We start from the raw sequence: 20,320 nt of genomic DNA on the forward strand, positions 1-20,320 counted from the left end.
TTTGCAAGCAAATATGAATGTGCTAGATCCTGAATTTTTTTTTTTTTTTTTTTTTTTTTTTTTTTTTGTCAAGCTAGCAATACTTTAAAGAACAAAGTCAACCATTAAAGACATTTTCAGGAAGTATTGAAGTAAACTGGAAAAGTGGTGGGTAGACTGATGCCATCAGGCCTGGAGCAGGCAGTGATGGGGGATACCTGGATGCCTGAGGCACCCATTAGCCAGGCACTAGTCTCCTCCTCCTCCAGTTGGTGACCACAGAGGCAGACTGAACACTCAGTGTGGCCACTACATTAGCCTCTGTTTTTTGTCCTTATGTAGGTAGTAGTACTTACCATGTCTGGCAGGAAGCCCAAAACTTTATCAAAATTATGATTTCCACTCTTCACTTCCACTTTTTTTTTTGGCAGCAGTTGCAAGACACTTAAGTATACACGCACTGTTACGCATACCAACAAACACACTTCTCCCTAGAAAAGCTCATGCAGAAGAGCCTTAGTGGGGCTAAAGCTAAGGCAACTGTAAGATGGTAGTAGTCTCAGAAAGGATCTTCAGAACATCCTCTGAATATTCTGAGGATGTTCTCCAAAATATTTGGCTTTTTAGGTAAAACTATGAGAAAAAAATATAATCTGTGGAACAATGAAGTACGTGTATTGAAATAGGACAGCCAGTATATACTGATAATTTAGAAACTCCAATTTCTTTCCTGGAAAACAGAAAACAGGGAGGTACTGAGCTAGCTGCACTGCCCAGCTGAGGAAACACATAGTGAGAAAGTCTGGGGGAAATAATGGTAACTCATGAGTTTGGAAAAAGGACCTAAGTAAGTTCCACTGCACAGGTTCAAAAAATAATGTCACTTACTCAAATTATAAACCATAAAATAATTTGAAATTTACCAATGTTAAGAAGATGGCTAAAAGAACTAAAAACTATGAAAATAAATTACAGTATGGCTTTAGAAACATATATGATCCACCAAAACAAGATCCATTCTTTGCACAATTTCAGAGGAAGATAATGTAAAAAATATTAAAAGAATCAAATAATTTATTTTTATTTATTTGTTTGTCAACAGAGTAATTCAATGATCAGGTAAGTGGGTTGGGTATATACCTATGAAAGAACAGATTACATATACATCACTTTCCTGCTGATGGCTTAGGCATAAGAGGCCCTCTCCTCTCGTCCCCTCTCCTATCCATGGGGCGGTGTGCAGGAGAGATGTCCCCTCCACGGTCTCCCTAACTGACTGGGGGTGCAGTGTGGGATGGAGAAGGCGGCCTCAAGCAACACTTTAAAGTTCACTTTTGTATTACTGCTGGTGGGAGTCAAGTGCAGGCCGGCTGTGCTTCCCACCTGTGGGATGTCCATCTTTCTGGGCTCTCTCCTGTCTTCTGGGTGGCTTCTTGAGCAAGGACCTGGGCCCAGGCTGAGGCATGAACTCATCCCAGGGCCTCCTGAAATGGTGTGGCCTGTGTTTCCTGGGGCCCATCCCAGGCCCAGCATTGCAGTGGGACATTGCCAGTCTTGCTGGAGGAGGCCCCACTAACCTCAGCTGGAACTTGTCTTCTGGTTGTTCCATGTCCATGGGCTTGAAGTCATCCTCTGCAGGTGGCACCTTGGTGGGCTGTGCCTGTTATTTCTGTCAGTTGTTGTTCTTGGTCTGGACATTGTTCTGCGAGGATGGCAAGTTGCCTGTCCTCACCCATTTATTCAGACAGCCTCCATTCATGGGCTGGACATTGTTTTCTGCAGCTGGCACTTTGCTGGTCCACCCCCATTATTAGTATAGGCCATGTTCTTGGGCAGGACATCAGCCTTGGTGGGTGGTAGCCTGCTGGTCTGCATCTATTGTTTGTGCTGGTTTCTGTTCTGGGGATGAAATGCCCAGATCATGGGCAGTTAGTTACAACTAACACTGTCATTGTAGACATGCTCTGGGAGGGCAGTTCACATATGGTAAAAGATGACAGAGTTACGAGGTTCAACACTGATGTATACACTTTATCTTCAATTATAAAGTCTCCAAAATATTTTTAAAAAATGCAATAAGAGTTATTACAAACCTTTGGAAGTTTAAGAACAGCTTTCCTCTTTTAATCAATCAGGTGTGCTTTTGAAAATAATCTGTGTAAGGAAGGGAAGCTCTAGTCACAAATTTGGGTTTTAGCAAATACTTTCTCAGTGACAGAAATCATGTATTTGTCTATAATTAAAAACAAACAAACAAAACCCTGGAGGTCTCACATGACTGTGGAAACATTCTGCTTCTGCTACTAAAAAAGTAAATAATAAAAAAAAATAATAAAAAAATAATAAAAAAGTAAAATACTGGCTTTACTTAGAATGGGATAAATTCAGTGTGTGGCATATAACAGGGTCTCTGGCTCATTCCCTGCTAATGGTGACAAATGCAAAATTTGAAATTGGAACCAATAATTTTACAACAGAACTGCTAAAAAGTGGGAACCTTGCTGCAGTACTTTCCATTGAAAAACTAAACTCTGGTTGCCACTGGAGCCTATTTGTTAGTGACACAGTGAAAACAAGAGCTTCCCTTCTCATTGCCTGGCTAGGCAGACGGCCAGGCAGAACTCCAAATTAAATAATCAGGCTGCAACATGTGAAGCCAAGTGAAAAGCTAAGGGAATAAAGGGCCCTATCCAGGAACTGTAAGGAGACAAGTAGAGGATGAGGGTTGAAAGCCTGAGGGACTCCAGCTTCTAAGGTATATAATCACCTGTACACTCAGACAAAGCAGGACCATGCACACAGCAGAGTCTGCCAATGCTTCCCACTGATGTCCAGAGATGAGCGATCCATCTCAGGGCTGTGGATTTTTGTGAAAACGCAGCCCTGTGACCATTCACATTTTCTTGCATTTTCACACTTTACAAAACCTAAACTCCACCTTGATGTGATTCCCACATGTGAGTGAGCGAAGATTCAAGCCAAAGGAGACATCAACTGCTGTAGGATGCAGAAACCAATGTACTGCTATAAACTGGAAGTAGAAAACCTTCATTTCTGCCATCAGGCCACTACTGACTTCGTATTTCTCTGTCAGGCATTTATTCTTCTGGTCAAGGAACAGAAAAAGACAGAACCCAGTTCCTCACACTTTTACAAAGAATCACAGAAGTGCTCAGTTTTCAGCAGCTGTGTGGAGGAAGGTGGGTAAAAGGTTCTGTAAGTGTCATCTGAAGTACATGGCAAGTTCATCTAACATGAAGCAGCAGCTTTCATTAGGTTTTGCAGTGAATAAACTTCATAGGAGACAGGAAAAATAAGTGGGAAAATTATGAAGTTTGACAGTGATTAAAAGCATTATCTAAGCCCTTCCTTTGGTTCTTAAGAACCATTAATCACAGCATAGATGTGTATTTATGTAGTGCTTAGATGTGACCATGAAGGAAATAATGCTCTCTTGAAAAGAACTAGAAAAATTCATAAGCTTAAGGATTATCTCTGAAGGGATCAGTACAGGAGGGATGTGGAGCTGTTGGAGCAGGTCCAGATGAGAGCCACAAACGATCAGAGGGCTGGAGCACCTCTCCTATGAAAAAAGATTGAGGGAGTTGGGCTTGTTCAGCCTGGAGAAGAGAAGGCCCGAGGAGAACTCGTTGTGGCCTTCCAGTATTTGAAGGGAGCTTACAAGAAGGAGGACCAACATTTTATGTGATCTGACAGTGATAGGACAAGGGGGAATGGCTTTAAGCTAAAAGAAGGAAGATTTAAGTTTGATGTTAGGCAGAAATTTTTTACTTAGGAGTGGTGAGGCACAGGCTGCCCAGAGAAGCTGTGGAGGCATTCAAGGCCAGGTTGGATGGTGCTCTGGACAGCCTGATCTAGTGGGTAGCAACCAGCCCATGGCAGGGGGTTGGAACTACATGATCTCTAAGGTCCCCTCCAACTTAATCCATTCTGTGATTCTATGACTTGTGGCTCTGTCCCCATCACTCTCTTCTGCCCTCAGACTCTACGAGCACTTCCAGATTCTAGAGTTCCCCACAACCAAAGGTCTGAGCAGCTCTTTCACTCCTCAGGAGGGCTGTTTGGGTTCACACATCTGCCCAGGAAGTTTGTGGCTCCTCTGGCTGGGTTTCAGCCTCTGCCCAGCCATAGTGGGGGGCAAACACCATTTTTGCTTCAACTGCAGGCTTCTTCCTGCTCAGAGGAGAAGAGAGCTACACGCCTTCAGCCTTTGCACTGAAGGAAAGTTTTCCTAAGAGAAAGTGGTTGTTCTGCAACAGTGATTACCTTACCTTTGCATTTTTGAAAGTTTCTATAGCAAATGTTAAGAACGTGAAGTGCCACTTAAACCTTGAATTGCCTCGTTTGGCTAACTTGAATTCTGAAATCATATTTTGCTGCTCCAGTCCTGTTTTCAGTCTTTAATTCAGCTGAGACTGCTCAGACATTATGAATTCACATCAAGATGCTTCACAGACTGTCTCTGGGGAAACAGCCTTTTAAAACAGCAGTCTTTTAACAGCATGTTTATGACTCCTTTTTTCAGATCAAATTCATAAAATTTGGAGGAGGGAGATACTACTCCCTTTATGGAGAGGATGAAAGAGCTTTCATTTCTGCTAGCCATCCATCCTCATACTCTGTCTGCAGAAAACACGCTCCCAGACTCTTACACAGCTGGACAGAGTCTAAAACACTGATGCCTGGAATAAAATCAACATGTTTTTTAACAATGGAGATTAATGGGACTAAACTTAAAATTCTTTAATAAATACCAGCAGACTTTGACATACGCTTAAAATTAAGTATTTATATCAGTTCTGCTTGGAGGTGCTGGTAGGCAAAAGTGGATGGAGCAATGAAACATGAAAAGTTGGGCTTGGAAATGAAAGGTAAATCTGCACTTTTGCAGGCACAGACATTAGGCAAAGTTTTAGGCAGAAACAAGCTCTGATGTTTGAATTGTATTTCAAATATAGGGCAAGGTGAGTTTATGTGAATTCAGGCCTTGACATTTCTGGTGGAAATAGGTTCACTGGCTGCAGTGCATTGGTGGCCAGTTTCGAACATTGGCTTAAAAAAATCACACTTCTAAAAATGAGGAGAAATGTTTTATGTGAGCGAATATAAAAATAATAATAAAAAAAGAAACGGTATAGTGTGAAACAAAGCCAAATGGAAAATGTACCTGCTCAGCAGTGTGTAATAACTTCATTCTGTTAAGTGTAAACTAAAATTATAAGAAAAAATCTGAAATGGACCAACAGCACCCATCTTCCCACCAGGCCAGTAGCAGGAGACGGATCTGTGCTACTTGTGACCAAACCCTTCCCCATGCCTTAGGGAGACCCAGAAACCACAAAATGCTCCAGTCCCCTCTGTTCTCCTTGCTGGTGTTTGCTGCACTCACTGCAAGAAAGGACTTGTTAGCATTGGCTCGTGTCAGAGTTGTAGTAGGAACCCCAAGAGGTCAGGAAATACCTAAATTCCTTCCATCCTTCACATGCTTCTTCAGATAAATCACTAGACTTTTAAATTTATAGTTCACCTTTTAGATTTGTTTTGGCTTTGTCATGGTGCTATTAAAAGACCTCCTGCTCACTACATGCACCGAGCTCAAAAAAAAAATTGCAAAAGTCTCAGCTGTTAAACAGCAGCGTGTCGATAAAACAATTGCAGCGGAGCAGATGGGCTCCCACCACTGTGTGCGTTGGCCCAGGGCTCCTCATAAATATAGAAGAGAGTTTTCTGTCATTCCACTGAGTGTATTTATATACTGCCAGTCACTATCCTATCAAGGGCAGCATAGTATTAGCGTTCTTTCCCAGCATGGTTTTTTGGACCATTGAAAATCTTTGCTGGGGCACACCAAAAAAGTCACATAACATGTTAAATGGGAAGTAGATAAAATAAATGTAGGTCAGTGAACCATCCAGATATGAAACACAGTGAACTCTTCCATTTTCCTCCTTCCAAGAGGCACAGTAGAAACTTGAGCTTCAGAGGGAATACTTCCAAGTATGACACTTATTGTAAACAGAAGGAGAACAACAAAAGTGAATATTTTAGAGAAGAAAAACTGAAAGTTTCTACTCTTTTCTATATAGATGTCTATTAAAGAATCCACAGAAACACAAGAACCAGCTAATCAGAGATACTTTTTTTCCTGTAAACTTCACTTCTGGTACTGCTGAATTCAAGAAGCCAACAGAATGCAAGGAACACTAGAAATGCTAGAGCAATGAAAACAGGCCACTCCTAATATCCGCATTTTACTAGAGATATCATTTCAAAATAAAAGAAACTGGAAAAGAGAAAAGTCATCCTGCTCCCAAACATGTGCCAACCCATTCCTTCCCAGTGATTTTGCCATTATCTTACAGGATTAGCCTGTTCTCTCCAGCCAACACTGAGGCCACCAGTGCCACAAGAGCTTTGTTCCAGACACAAGCTGCTCTGGCACCCCCACTCTTGTCAAAGCCCTTTGGGAGGAATAGAACCTTGAACCTTTCCCCATTACTCATGTCCTCAACAAGTGTTCAAACTCAGCCACATGCACTGTATGGGAAAAACTCTTTTTTTTTAGAAGAAAAGTGAATACCACATTACTGATGTACCTGTAACTTAGTAGTCGTCTGTTGACAGTTCAGGTTTGATGCAAACTCCAGTGACATGGATGGGATTTTTTCTTTGTAATTCAATGAGCTTTGGATCAGTTCTGGAGAAGAAAATTGAAGAGTTCTCAAGAAAATGTGCTGTTACATAAACAAAAATGCCTCCTACAAAATTCAGGTGAAATCACATGTGTTCTTGTTTCAAGCCTTAATTATATTTTTTCCAAGGTTCAAAAAAAATTCAAACATCTTGGGGAGAAAAAGAAATCTTGGACTTTCCTGGAAAAAGAAGTTTAAACAAAAGAAAAGATGCCAGTTACTCCTTTGATTCTGCTAGATATTAAGTACAAAGACCTGAATTTCTGTAAGGTTGTAGTATTGTAAAGATTAATCTGTGCTCCTTGCTGGCCTGCACATAAGGCATTTTGTAAGTGCATGTGTGCTTCTTCCAAGACCCGCTCAGCAGCAGGGCAGTGACTCGGTGCTGGAGCTCAGAGCCGTTACAGGGCTTTTTCTGATTAGCCGTATAATTAGCAGGCCGTGCCAGCCTAGAAAGTGTCAGTAATACAATGGATGGAACAAAATTCCTGTTTGCTTAGAGAGACTCCTTTGATTTAGACCTTGCCAAATATCAACCTGAGAACAGCGCTGCTAGAATCAGAGAATAAAAACCTAAAATGTGGACAAAAGCACTGCCATAGAATCAACAGATAAGGGTGATTTTGGATTGGAATTATCAATTCATAGCTTTGGATCAGAGTTACTGTTGTCAATCACAGTTGTCTTAAAGATTTTCCCAGTCCTTCTTTCATGGCAAAATTCCCATCTTCATGCTCAGGGCTGAAGGATGATCAAGGCATGTGTGGAGGCAAGAGCAGGGCATCCCCTGGGGTCTCACAGTTCAGTTCCCTTGGCCCAGGGTGCTTGGCCCCTGTGCAGCTGAGAGGCAGGAGATGTGGGATGCCTTGATAAGTATCGTGGGTTTTGGTCTGTTTTGCCTCATGAAAGAAACCTTTCACCCAGCTGCAGAAGTTCACCTTCCTACCACTCCTCCAAAAATACCTTTGCCCTCCTCATAGCAAAGTCTAGCAAGGCTTTCCTCATAGCAAAGTCTAGCAAGGCTTTTCTTATTTACTTGCCCACAAAAGTAATTTCTCAAGACTGTTACTCCTGTGATATCTTTTGTGTTTGTGTTATGATGAGTAGGAAAATAAATCCCCTCTCTTGGGTCTGGAAGGATTTCTCAAAAAATCCTGATAACCCTCATATTTATGAGCAGCAAATTCTTTTTTGAACAACAAGACCCAAAAACTGTTTTCAATTTTGATGACTGGCATGCATAAAATCTGCAGTCCCTTATCATCCCAGGACTTTACTCTATTGCACCTTCTTCCTAGGGCAAATGTTTATGAAATAAGCTTATCCTTATCTTCTGGAACAGGCAGGCTAGTTATAAGAATCCAGTTCCTTTGCTTCTGATGACATCTTTCTATTGGTCTTAACAGAGAAATTGAACTTCTGAAACTTTATGACCCACTCAGTCATGACATCTCTGAGAATACATTTAATTCTCCCACTGCTTCCCCACTTAGCATGACTTTCCTGTCAATCAGACTGACATTATATACACTTGCCTAAGTGGACAGTTGGCTCTGTAAACTCTCTTTAACTTCAGGCCACTTACATTCTAGTGGTTATTCTATAAGGATGTGTTCGAGTCTGAGTTTGTTACAATCCCTTCCTTTTTGTTTCTTCTATAGAAACACAGCTGCATTAGAGCATCTACATCTCCCCTCACCAGAACAACCCTCTGCTGAACAAAAGAAAACTCCAGCCTTGCAAGATGAAACAAAACCAACCCAAATCAAGCAGGGAATGGTGTTGTACAGGCAGTAGAAAACGAATAACTCTCTCCTTTTTTTTTTAACCCCATTGATGAGTAATAAACAAGTTTCTGAAGAAAATACTTACACTGCAATGGAGAAAGCCTTCTTACTTTTAGCTTCTGTGATGAAAACAGCATTTCATAAAAGTGTTTGCCACGGGAACACACACGACATGAATGTGACTGATGTGCAGCACATGACACACGAGTCTCAGAGACTCTGAGCTAGCACAGTATTTCCATGTGTCCACAGATTTCCAGCCATGAGAAGACAGTCCCTCAAAGAATATCGAACCCTAACAGCAAGAGCTGCTTGGCTGCCATGGGAGAGAACTGGGAACAGGAGTTTTGTGAAAGTCAGAGCAGACCTCTCCCAGGGAATTGCTATCAATCTTCACTGCAGCTAAAATACCTTTTTCACTTCCCAGAGGGGAATAGATATCTAATCCCATGTGGCAAAGAACTGTTCATAAACATCTCTCTATTTGTCTACCCATCCAGAAGAGAAAAGGGGGGTAAGTGTTTCCATTGTTCATGAAAGCATTAGAATTCCATTTCCTTCACTGCAAACAAAAGCACAAATTTTCATTCAAATGGGAAAGGGAATCTAACTAGGCTTCATTTTGATTGTAGCAGATTTTTCTTGTTTTCTAATAGCTCTACCTGTTAGAAAGAGAGCAATGTGCACAGAGTAGGAACTGAGTCATGAGCACAGGGCTCAGGTAAATACCAGCCATCCTCTTTCTCGCCTTTGTTTTTCCTCTCTTTCCTCTTGAAAAGAGAAAATTATCACATTCTTGCAGATGTCCCAATTTCCAAGGTAGCTGCAATCAGAAGTGCAGCATGCTTCCCCTTGGCAATAGCAAGCAGCTACACCCACTTGCAGGTTCAAAGACAATCAGCCCCTTCTCTGTTGACTTACTCCAAGCCTTCCAGGAAGCTAATAGAACAGCCTGATCCCCAAACCAAACTCTGTGTGTCTGAATTCTTTCAGGTCTAAAAACATGCCATCTCCAGCAGGAGGGGGTCTTCTTTGCATCATTTTAGTCTTTTTCTTTCAAATCAGATCCTTGCTAACTATAATATGACCTCTGTTTTGTGTCTGTACAGAGGGCATGCTGTCATCCAGCACAAGTCTCACCCATCAAAAAGGAAAAAAGTACTGAACTGAGGGATCCAGCATGGAACAAGATGATAGGCGAGGTACAGCAACACAAATGGGCAGCAGTAGGGTGAACAGTACAAATCTGCCACCTGCTAGCAGGGAGCTTGAGCTCAGCTAGCATAAGAACCTGATGGCTCTGCGCTGCCCTGCTGGAAGGTCTCCTGACGCCTCCTGACTCCTGCTTCCCTGTAACCACTGCAATCTCATCTTGTCACAATGAAATCATGGCTGCTGCAGCAAAGGAATTCATTAGATCTATCAGTGCATCACTACCCACAATCCTACATGAAAATCTGTCAGCTTTTCCTGTTTCACACATGTCTCTAGCTCAGAGATGTGACTGACCTAACACTTAGCACCTTAGAAAAATCATGCCCTAGTCTGGATCAGGACTCAAGAAACAAATCCTCTCTGTAACTGCACAGAGCAGGGCATAAGCTAATGCCAGAATGATGTGATGCTTGATGCTCTGACCTTGCTTTCTGTGAGAGACTCTCCAAGCTTCATACCACTGCGAGCGCATCATTTGTGATGAGCAAAAAAAATCAGAGCTGGAACGATGAGCACGCACAGCTCAGAGATATGTGTTTGTCCATAGCGAAGAGTAACTGGTTCTTAAAAGATATATCATATTGCTCTGAAAATAATTTATATCAAAGCTGAATTCAGTATTTTGGGTCAATTATAATTGAATCTGCTCAGACAGAGAAGTTATATGAGACTAATTACCTACTGTCTCTACTTGAAGTAAATATAAAAGGCAAGAAAGATAAACATGGGCTGAAGTGTGATATGCAAATAACATAGATAATTATCAGGTTAAGACCATGAATTCATAGTCTTTTAATCATTATGAGGTTTAGGTAGTATCTCCAGCAAAGAAAAGTCAGTATGACGGTATATGACTGTCTGTGATTTGGTCCCTAATTGCAAACAACAAAAATACATTAACCTGCTTGTATCCTGTGTCTCATTATTGTAATAAAAATGATAAGAAAATTCCTTCTTTGTGAAATCCAAGCTGCTTTACTCTTTTCAAGGATTGCTTTTGTAAGAAAGGAGAGGAAGGCTTGGGTCACTTATACCGTATATAAAGCAGAGTGAGATTTTTCAGAAGCAGAGCACTTTAAAGCACCTTTAATCCTACCAAAGTTAATAAAGTGAAGCCAATTCTGAGCACTTCTTCAAACTCCAATGGATTTGCTATTAGTTTTCCCGCATGAAAATATGATGAAGAACATAATTGGAGAAAAGACAGTTCAAGAAATAATTTCACAATGGCATTACTCTCAAACAAAAGACAAAATCAAAATATCCTAGGTCTGGTTAAGGCAGCCAAGGACTTAAAATGAGACTGGGTATGAAAGGGCTGGAGAAAAGAACGGGGGTAAACGTTACGACCTTTTCACTTTTTTATATGCAAATTCTTTCTTGGTGAAAAATATTTAGAAAAAGAAGTTAGAATAACTCTCAAAGTTTAGAATAACCTTTCTTCTTTTCCTTTGCATTTTCTCCTTTTTCCTTTTCCTTCTTTTCTTTTCTTTTTTTTTTTTCTTTTTTAAAACAACAACTCCTTTTCCTGCAGGGAAATGTTTATAAGGACATGTGAGATCCTGACAGACATTTCCACTGACCCTCTTACAGGAGATTTGGCTCAACTGTTCTCCTCTAAGATGGTCTGTGATTTTGGCAGCCTGAGGCCCAGGGTCCCTTCCCAGGGCTGCTGGGCCTGCAGCCACCACACCAATGCTGGCCCCTCTGTAACTGGGAACAGTTAGTAGGAGCTCATAAAAATATATGGAAGGAAACAAGGAGCTAATGCTGCTGGTTTGTTCACAGAGAAGATGCATTATTCATGCTGTACATAGACAAAATAGAGAGAAGATGCCTGGCAAAGCCCCCAGAATGGCTTAGTTACCCTCGAGTAAAAACTTCTATTTGTTGAGTAGACTCCATAAATATAGCAGGACTCCTGAAATGTCCAGATGTTTCTGAGCAGATGAATGATGTTCTCTTTCTGAAAGCTCACTGAATTTTTTATTACCTTATGCACTATTTGCGTGGGCAGGTCTTCTGAGCAAGTCAGAGCAAACAGCAATCACTGCTGCAGGTATCCAGTGAGAGGACAACTGGAGGCACCCAGCTCTCCTGGACCTGGGAGGTCCTAAGGAAGTCCTAAAGTGGAGACTGCTGATAAATACGCAGAAAATAATCACTGAATCAATGAGCTAAACTTCTCTGAGGAATCTCAACATAGCCATGCTATAAAGAGAGGATTGCTGAGCGTTGATAGCCATGCCCTCAGACACAGCCATGGTGTTGTGCTCTCAGGCACACAGACCTCGCTCACTTCCATGGGAGACACAATGCCGTAAGAAGATCTTGGAGTTAAGGCAGAAGTTGAGTTAGCCCTCTCTACTGAACTGTAGTTTTTGCAGATTGGAAATAGTTTCTTCTCCATGGTAATTCTTTAGTAATGCTGCTCCACTTAGACCAGTTTAAACTGGAAGAAAAAGATTTGCCTGTGACAGCTTTGCCTCAGTAGGACAGCAGGGCCAGATTTATATCTTTACCTTGTATTTTTGTCCAGAGGGCTTACACTTTCATCTGATTATGCTCTCTCTTGTGAGATTCTCTCTACGCTTAAAATAGAAAATGCCACTAACCCTAGGACTGCTGACAGGGCTGGAGTGCCTCCAAACAGCAGTCTTCTATGTTCACTCTCCCTTACACCAACCGTGCGTCTTCTCTGTCTCTGCTACTACTGCTGACTTAGTGCCAGCCACATGTATTTAAGGGGTTGAGCTGGCTTCCTTGACTTGATAATCAATGTGTGATTATTTTGTGGTTTTCCATGTGGATTTTGGTTTCTCCAGTTCCTGCTTCTAGTCAGGGCTCGCAGGACAGAGGAGATGAACAGAGCAGACCTTTGAGGAGGCACAGCTTTGCAGCTTAGCAGTCAGCACGCTACCCAGGGAAAAGTCAACGTGGAGCTGGGAGCACTTCTTAGACCCACAACATTGAAAAGCTGTTACGTAAAACCCAGAAACATCCTAGGGCAAGAGGCAGGATTTGATGTTTCTCTTGCCAGCCCTGTGCTCAGCTTCATCTTCCCTACATCATCACTGATAGCTCTCCTATCTCCGTGCAGTGAGGTGCCCTTGCCAGGATATCTGTCATTTTCATCAGTTCCCATCGCTCAGCTCCTCAGAACTTCCTGCTAGTGTCATTTAGGCTCTCTCCTTCTCATTGGCTCCTTCTAGCTGCTAACATATACCAGCAATTTTCACAGTCGCCTGCTTTCCATCTGTTACAGTTTCTCTGCTGTTTTTTTGTCTGACTTCCTCTATGATCTCAGCTTGCTTTTGTTGAAGTTATACACTTTTCCATCCTTGCTGTGAATTTTTGGATTTTTAAACATCAAATAAAAAAATCTCTAAACAGTTCTTAACCACATTTCACCCTATTTCGGTTGCTTCTCACAGATGATTCAATTCCTATCAGCTTTCAGTTTGGCGATTTTAGAGGAATAGAGATAACTGATTGAGATTTTTTCCTCATGGCATGTAATGAATGTAATCCAGTCATGCTCTCTTGCATCTAAGTATTTCTTAACTTCCAGCCACGTGGTCAGTCCTTAAGCTGCAGTGCTCACAGCTCTGGCAGCAACACTGAATTATAAAATGTCCTTTATAACTTCAAAAAGTTCTGCCACTGGAATATCCCAGCACAAGTCCTCCTGCACCTTCCAGAATCTTGCCAGTCTGCCTGAGAGCTCCCTTCACAGAGCAGCAAGAAAGGAGTCCTTAGTGTTTGTGATTTGGGCACGTGGCATCTGTGACTAGCAATTTAAAACAACACTTCTCTTTCAGTCCCTCAGTGTCTTGACATCACGTGGAGTTGATTCAAATTTTTAATTCTTCCTGTGGCTAAAAGCTTCTTGTCCTCAGCGGCAGAATGGTTACAAGGCATTTCAAGATTGCCTGAAGACAATTGCATTCAGGATTGCGCCTTGGCAGGGAACATCTCAAGTCAGGCGTCCCTCACGGCCCTGTCTCCAGAGTCCACGCTTGGTAGGCCTACACTTGAGAGAGGAGCTGCAGGCCCTCGGGGTTTTATTTCATCACTAAGGACAAAGGCAAGAGATGCCGAGCAGCACCAGAAGAGCCAATGACAGTGTTACGAACTACAGCAGGTCCCCTAGTGCCTTGGAACTGACCAGTGATTCGACAGTTTGCGGAAGAGAATGACTGAGGAAACTGTCACATTCAGTAGAAATCCTGAACATCTTTAATTAGGATAATAAAAGAAATGAAGTGTTAAGTGGGAAGGAAAGGTGCTGAAGGCTGAAAGTGGTTCTGAGCAGTATGCCTAGGTGTCTAGAGGAGTATGGGGTTCACTGAGAGGTCTATAAAGGCAGTGAGGAGCCTTCTGAGATAAATGGCAGCTGATTTCCCACAGATCAGTGATTTCCTGAGACAGATTTCATTCTGAAGCAGTGAACACAAAATTTACATAGTCAGAGTATTTTTTACTGAAGTGAAAATTGAAACAGCTAAACTGTGTTTATGCATGTGTATGCATATGTATCAACTTTCTTTCCTTACTTGACATGATTGCAAAAGAAATTTCCATCCTGACTTTTCACACCCACATGAGTACAGGAAGAAGAAATTTAAAGGTTTCTTGAATTTATGTATCCACTGTGAAATTCCCAAGTACTGAAAAGTACATGTTGGTGAAGAGAGATGAGTGCTGTGTAATTTACCGTGTGAGTGCTTCCAAGTGAAATGTTACTGTACATCATATAACACTTTTTACTGAGTGAGAGTTCACCTTGCTTGTCATTGGCCAAAGTTTTGCAGTGACATTCGCTGTGCAAAATCTACCCTTTACCTTTGCTAAGTGGTGCTATAGAAGCAATAGTTAGTGCTTGGAAACACCTAAAAAGCACGGAGCAGCTTCCTGTGTTTAACAGGCAAGAATGTAATTTTACTTGTAAAGTTATTTATTTCAACTTTAAGTTATTCATTGGAATCAAATCATGAGAATAGAGAACTTCCAATAATGGCCAAAATTTCCTCAATTAGGAAATGAAATGTGAAGTTCTTAAAATCAGTTTTACAATAACTAGTGGAGGAGATGCTCAAAACCCTCTGACTGAGACTGAATTCAATGCCAGAGATACTCAGAATGGGTTTTAAACCATACAGTTCACAAATGTTAAGTAGAATTTCATTTCCTTACTGGTTGGCATGATTGGCTTGTCACCATGTCTGTGCATTTGCGCATGTAAGTGTAAATAAGTGCATTTTCCTTGCTTTTTAAATACAATGTCATAGATTTGACTTTTCTGCCTTGGGCAGCAAGCCCCCAGATGATTGTATAGGGATAGAACATATGTCAAAGAAAATGTTTATTAGTTCTCTTGAATTCAGTGCCAATTATGTCAGGCCAGTTCTTACTGCTTCAAATTAAAACCATTCTTCATCTCAGAATTAATTTAATTTCCTGGAAAAAAAATCCAGCTCAGATTTTCCAAAGGATAAGGGTCAGCTATTCAAAGCATCTGAAGAATAATGTAAGAGCCATATTCAGGCAGCCTGAATTCCACCTGAGTCACTGTGCTCAGGATTTCTTATCAACCTGCTGTAAGTCTGTAGAGCACAGGGACTATTCAACTCTGGGACCTAGATGGAATTTAAATCCTGGATATTCAGCAAACCATTTCCTAATCCTTTATGTTATCCAAGGAAGTGCCCTTAGCAAGACTTGACAGGCATTAAATTGCAGCTTGTTTAAACAAAAGACAGTCCTCAGTTATCAGTGATTTTCATTAAAAGAGGAAAACAATCCTTATATCTCTTGAAAATGTACTCCTGGATGTGTCCCCTAAAACAGTATTATCAGAAAGATGTGTTTCCCTTGCATTTGTAATGCAAAGGAATCATAGTTTGCTTTGCTTCAATAGACAAGGAAGGTATCTAATTCTGTACTGTCAAAATTTTATCTTTTGAAAAGCAGAGTGATAAATCAAAATAGCCAAAAAAAAAAGCCCTGTGGCCCCTGGTAAAAAAAAACCAAACAATCAAGCAAAAATAAACAACAAACCAAATCCTATCAGTTTGTCACCCATCTGCATTTCAAACAATCAGAAACAACAGCATCGCATATCTTCTGGTCTATACCTCCCTGGCCATTCTAATTAATACTGCCCGAAGGCAGTATTTATTTCTTAAGTCATGAGATAATAGGTTATTGACTGACCTGTGAGGTAATAGCCAACGCTGTGTCTCACATAAGAAGTGATTGTGTGGATTGAAGTTTGCCATTGATTTTGTTTCCATACACTCAGGGGGACCATCTATATAACTGTCACACAAATAAGAAGAAAAGGCCCTTAGTGACATTTATTGGCTTCTGAAGTGTCTTCACCTGCATCCACTTCACTTTACTGTGGTCAGACCAAAAACCCACTAAACTCACCACTAACTTAAATGCAGTCCACCAGATCTTCCTTATATTAAGCAGGGAAATAGGAAGAGCTGACAACCTGAGAGGAATCAGCTTCTTACTCAGGTAGACAATGATAGGACAAGGGGGAATGGTTCTAAGCTCAAGGAGGGAAGGTCTAGATTGGATGTCAGGGGGAAGTTCTTCATAGGGAGAGTAGTGAGGTGCTGGCACAGGCTGCCCAGAGAGGCTGTGGATGCTCTGTCCTTGGAGGTGTTCAAGGCCAGGTTGGATGGGGCCCTGGGCTGCATGGCCTAGTACCAGACCTGAAGGTTAGTGGCCCTGCCTGTGGTAGGGGGGTTGGAACTTGGTGATCCTTGGGGTCCCTTCCAATCCAAACCATTCTATGATTCCATGATTCACGGCCTTGTGCAACAATATTCTAGATTCTACTTTTTCATCCTGTGCTATTTGCCATTTCCTAACTGCACAGATTCTGAGGACCCATGAGAACAACGAAGTACCTGAAGTAATATTTTAAAGGACTAAAAGAAAGCTGAGAGATTAAAGTCAGAAACCAATAGAGCTTTAAGCACAACACAGAACTGAAAGGAAATAAGGGGAACATATGATCACAAATAAAGAACTTGGTACAATTTAGGAGCTCCATTCTACCGAAAGCTTCAGGAGAAGAAAAGCTGGTGTCACTGCAGAATATTTAGAAATGTTTCAACTTTTCTAAAGCGTATTTCTGTAATGTGTTCCAGAAACAAGGAGGTTTCAGTGAGTCACTGCGCTGCTGCAAGAGTTTGAGTTCCTCTGTTAGAAATTTTTTTATCTGTTGTAACTCCAGAAATAAGCAGTTCCTCTACCACTCCCTCATTTATACCTCTGTCAATACTAAATTAACTAACTCCCTTTTGGGAGTCATTTGGAGAATGATCAGCAAAATCCAAATGCAGAAAATTACCGAAATCTCTGTTGCATTCTTCTGTTATTATTACTGAGAAATATCATCCATTTTTTCTGGTCAGTGGTTTTCCCAGATGCACAGAATTATTTTCTGGCTGTCCTACCTAGACCCATGTCCCTTCTGAAGCCACAGCCTACAAAAGCTCTTTGAAAAGTCTTTTTGAGAGGGTGTGCTCACTAATTAAACGTTTATTAAATATCATAGCAGCTTGAGAATTAATTTCACCTTCCTGTTTCTCAAGCCTCAGCTCTTTTCTAAGCTTTGACTGCACCTCTGACTTTCAGGTGCTTGCCTGGCTCGGTTAGGATTTCCCAGTTTGCTTGTAAGATACATGATGGGGATTTTAAAAGGTATTCATTTATTTGACAAAAAGGCATTTTGGAAGAGTGCTACTAGGTGGCATGTGCACCTTGTTTTTATTAAGTAACGTAATGGGGAAAAAATTAATATAAAATCCAAGGAGAACATTAAAAGCTAATTTGTCTGAAGGCACAGAAGCCCCTGAAAAAAAATGCTATTTTTTTTTTCAAATATTACAGAGACATAGCATTTCTATTCTCTTATATACACCATTTAGGGTAGCTAATGATATATTATTACAAGACCCAAAGCCAGCATTGTGTTCTCTTCCTTGTATCTGGTTCTGCTTTTCCAAATGTTTTGTACCACTCAAACCATCTCAGATACAGTCTCAATTACAGAAAATAACAGGATTCCTGAGGAGGTGTAAATGCATTTTGTGGCATGGCTGTCCTGCTCTGAAATAGCTGAAGAGCCTGTCTGCATTTCCACAACATGAGCTGAGGGCGTTCACGTGCCTTCCACAGAACAGTCTCCAAGGATTTTGTGCAACATTAACATGCTAAATACTACCTACATGAACTGGGGAGAATGTCTCGCAGTTTAATTGCACACATTCGCTACAATTGCCAAGGAAGGACCAATGTCTGCTTTCTTTTTCTGTGAATTCAATACAAACCAACAGCAACTGTAAGAACAAATCCCAAGCCCAGGTATGGGGCATTCGTTATATGATATTGAATTTTTCAGCCAAGGCTTAAGCAGATCATGCTAATTAATAAAGAATTTTGAAATGGATGCCCGCAATTACAATGAAGCCAATGCTTTTGGGAACAAACAGTCTGCAGTGTCGAAAGAAATTGGATCTATTTTGTCAGAATAAATAATTTAAATGAAACACATAGAGTATTTGCAACTTGTTGTATCCTGTCTATTGATTCTCTCTGTAGAAACCTAAAACTACATCTTTTAACACAGAGGATCTTCCTATGAGACTCTTCTTTGTTTTCTAACAACAAATAGAAAAAGAATTTCTTTTTGCTCTGGATTTAAACAAATTAAAGTCATAAAAGAAACCTCCTCCATGCTTTGAAGTCTGGGCAGAAGCTGATATTTAAATCCTTGGAAAAAGAAAGGACCCAAAGAACTGTTACTCTAACCTGTACCTCCTACTCATTTAACACTACTGCAGCTTTAGCAAGTCCATGCAATCACTGTGATTTTATGACCAGCTCCTCTTTGGTTCACCCTGGGTTTACTTGAGGTTGATAAGCACCCAAAAATGCAGCAGGTGTGTGATGTGCCCAACCCCTCCTCAAACCCAACCTTATTCTCTAAGTCTGAATGCACATAGTAGGGTACTCACTCCGGAAAGCAGTGAACCTTGCAAGAAGAGTATTACCATGGCTTCTTCTAAAAGTCAAAAGAAAATGCCCAAACACTGAAGCACCTGAGTCTTCACAGAACATGAGAGCAGCAAGGCTGAGCGATAGGATTCGGTACCAGCCAGCTGCACCAGCAAATATTACTCTCATCTCAATTTATTGTTCTTCTAACTGAAAGGCAGATTTCTGATGTTTTACATTGTAGAAGAAGCAATGTTTACAGAGCTAAAATGTAACATGCAAAGGTAAAGTTTATCAGACGATAAACAGGAAAAGAGCAGACTGCAATAAACAGAAACAAACTTGTCATCCTTATCAGCAAACAACATATTTCTCTAAATAACACATAAGCTGCTTTTCATTTTTCAAATAAGAGGCTATTATTTTCAACTGGGTATCAGACACTACAGCCTGGATATTTTTAAAATACTCATAATTGCAAACCTAAAAGACACTGGCACCGTAAGGAGCTTAACAGCGATAAAAGGAACCTAAGTGGAAAGGTAGAACAGATGAGAGCGGGCAGTAATGCTTTGTGTGATACCAATCTCACTTTCAAGCAGCTTCTTGTTTCTGTGCAGCAAGGTCGCTGTGGCCGTGCCGCACACAGCTGTGCCTGCGGGGCAGGTTCGGTGCTGCAGGCAGCACGGAGCACTCCTTGCCTTTGGCAGCAGCCTGGAGATCAAGAAATGCTGAGAAACCTTTTCTCATGGAGCAGTCTTTTCATTCCGAGAGAGGTTATATGTCATGCCACCCCAATGCAGAAGAAAAAGAATGGGTCCAAGCAAATGAGCTGTTGCAAAAAGCGAAATTTTTCCTAGTACGCGTGTTCATTAGATCACTTTTTTGTATAATTAATGATGACATATCATTTGTTTACCTAACGTCAACATGTAATTGTTGGCTGTTAATGCTTGTTTGCTGACAAGGATCCAGTGATCCTCTTCTCACAGGAAGCAAACAGAATTTTCTGTTCCTTTATTACAATGTTGCTCCAGCCATTGCAGAATGAATACATGACCACAAAGCAGAGAGCAACCATTGCCAAGTGCATTGGCTTAAATCCTAACACTGATAATTTTCAGATAAAAAGTCTTTAATAGTCTGGAATCAACTTGGCAAATCTAAAAAAAAATACCCTTAAAATATAATTTGAGGAAAGGAATTATATTTAAACACATCATTTACTTTCTCCAGGATTTTGAATTTCTGCAGTTTAAAATGCCCTCAGATAACAGTGACTACAAGCAGACTGTCATCAGTATTAAATCATTTTCTATGGGGGGTACCCACAGGTGAGCTCTGTCAGACTGAGGGCAGGTTCCTGTTTTTTGGGTTTTTTTTCCCTCCACAAGGGCTGAAGTTCTTCAGTCCTGTGTCCTGCTGTGCAGAATGGGATCATTTTGACCACAGTAATCCTTTAATAAACGAAAGTACTTCATTCACCAAGGACAGCTTATGTTTCATCCTGCCACTTAATTCTGAAGGCAGCACTGGAGTGAATTCCTTTCCCATTGCATTTCACGCGCAGCAGGTGCAATACTCTGCTTTATTTATTACATGATT

The 20,320-nt window shown here is 41.0% G+C and overlaps 1 long non-coding RNA gene across 7 annotated transcripts in view; it reads right to left on the minus strand.

Moving 5' to 3' along the window:
* The window catches only part of LOC110405904, a 160,117-nt gene continuing 139,873 nt past the window's right edge, over window positions 77-20,320 (minus strand). For 5 of the 7 annotated variants that reach the window (XR_002443173.1, XR_002443172.1, XR_002443170.1 and 2 more), the window contains 2 exons: window positions 6,597-6,697; window positions 77-2,133 (listed from right to left, as the gene is read on the minus strand). This is a non-coding gene — a long non-coding RNA (uncharacterized LOC110405904). Of the gene's footprint in view, window positions 2,134-6,596; window positions 6,698-15,910; window positions 16,016-20,320 lie in introns of all 7 variants that reach the window. The other 2 variants (XR_002443175.1, XR_002443171.1) reach the window with 2 other exon arrangements.

The sequence above is a fragment of the Numida meleagris genome, chromosome 13 (genome assembly GCF_002078875.1).
Source record: "Numida meleagris isolate 19003 breed g44 Domestic line chromosome 13, NumMel1.0, whole genome shotgun sequence".
Taxonomy (NCBI): Eukaryota; Metazoa; Chordata; class Aves; order Galliformes; family Numididae; genus Numida; species Numida meleagris.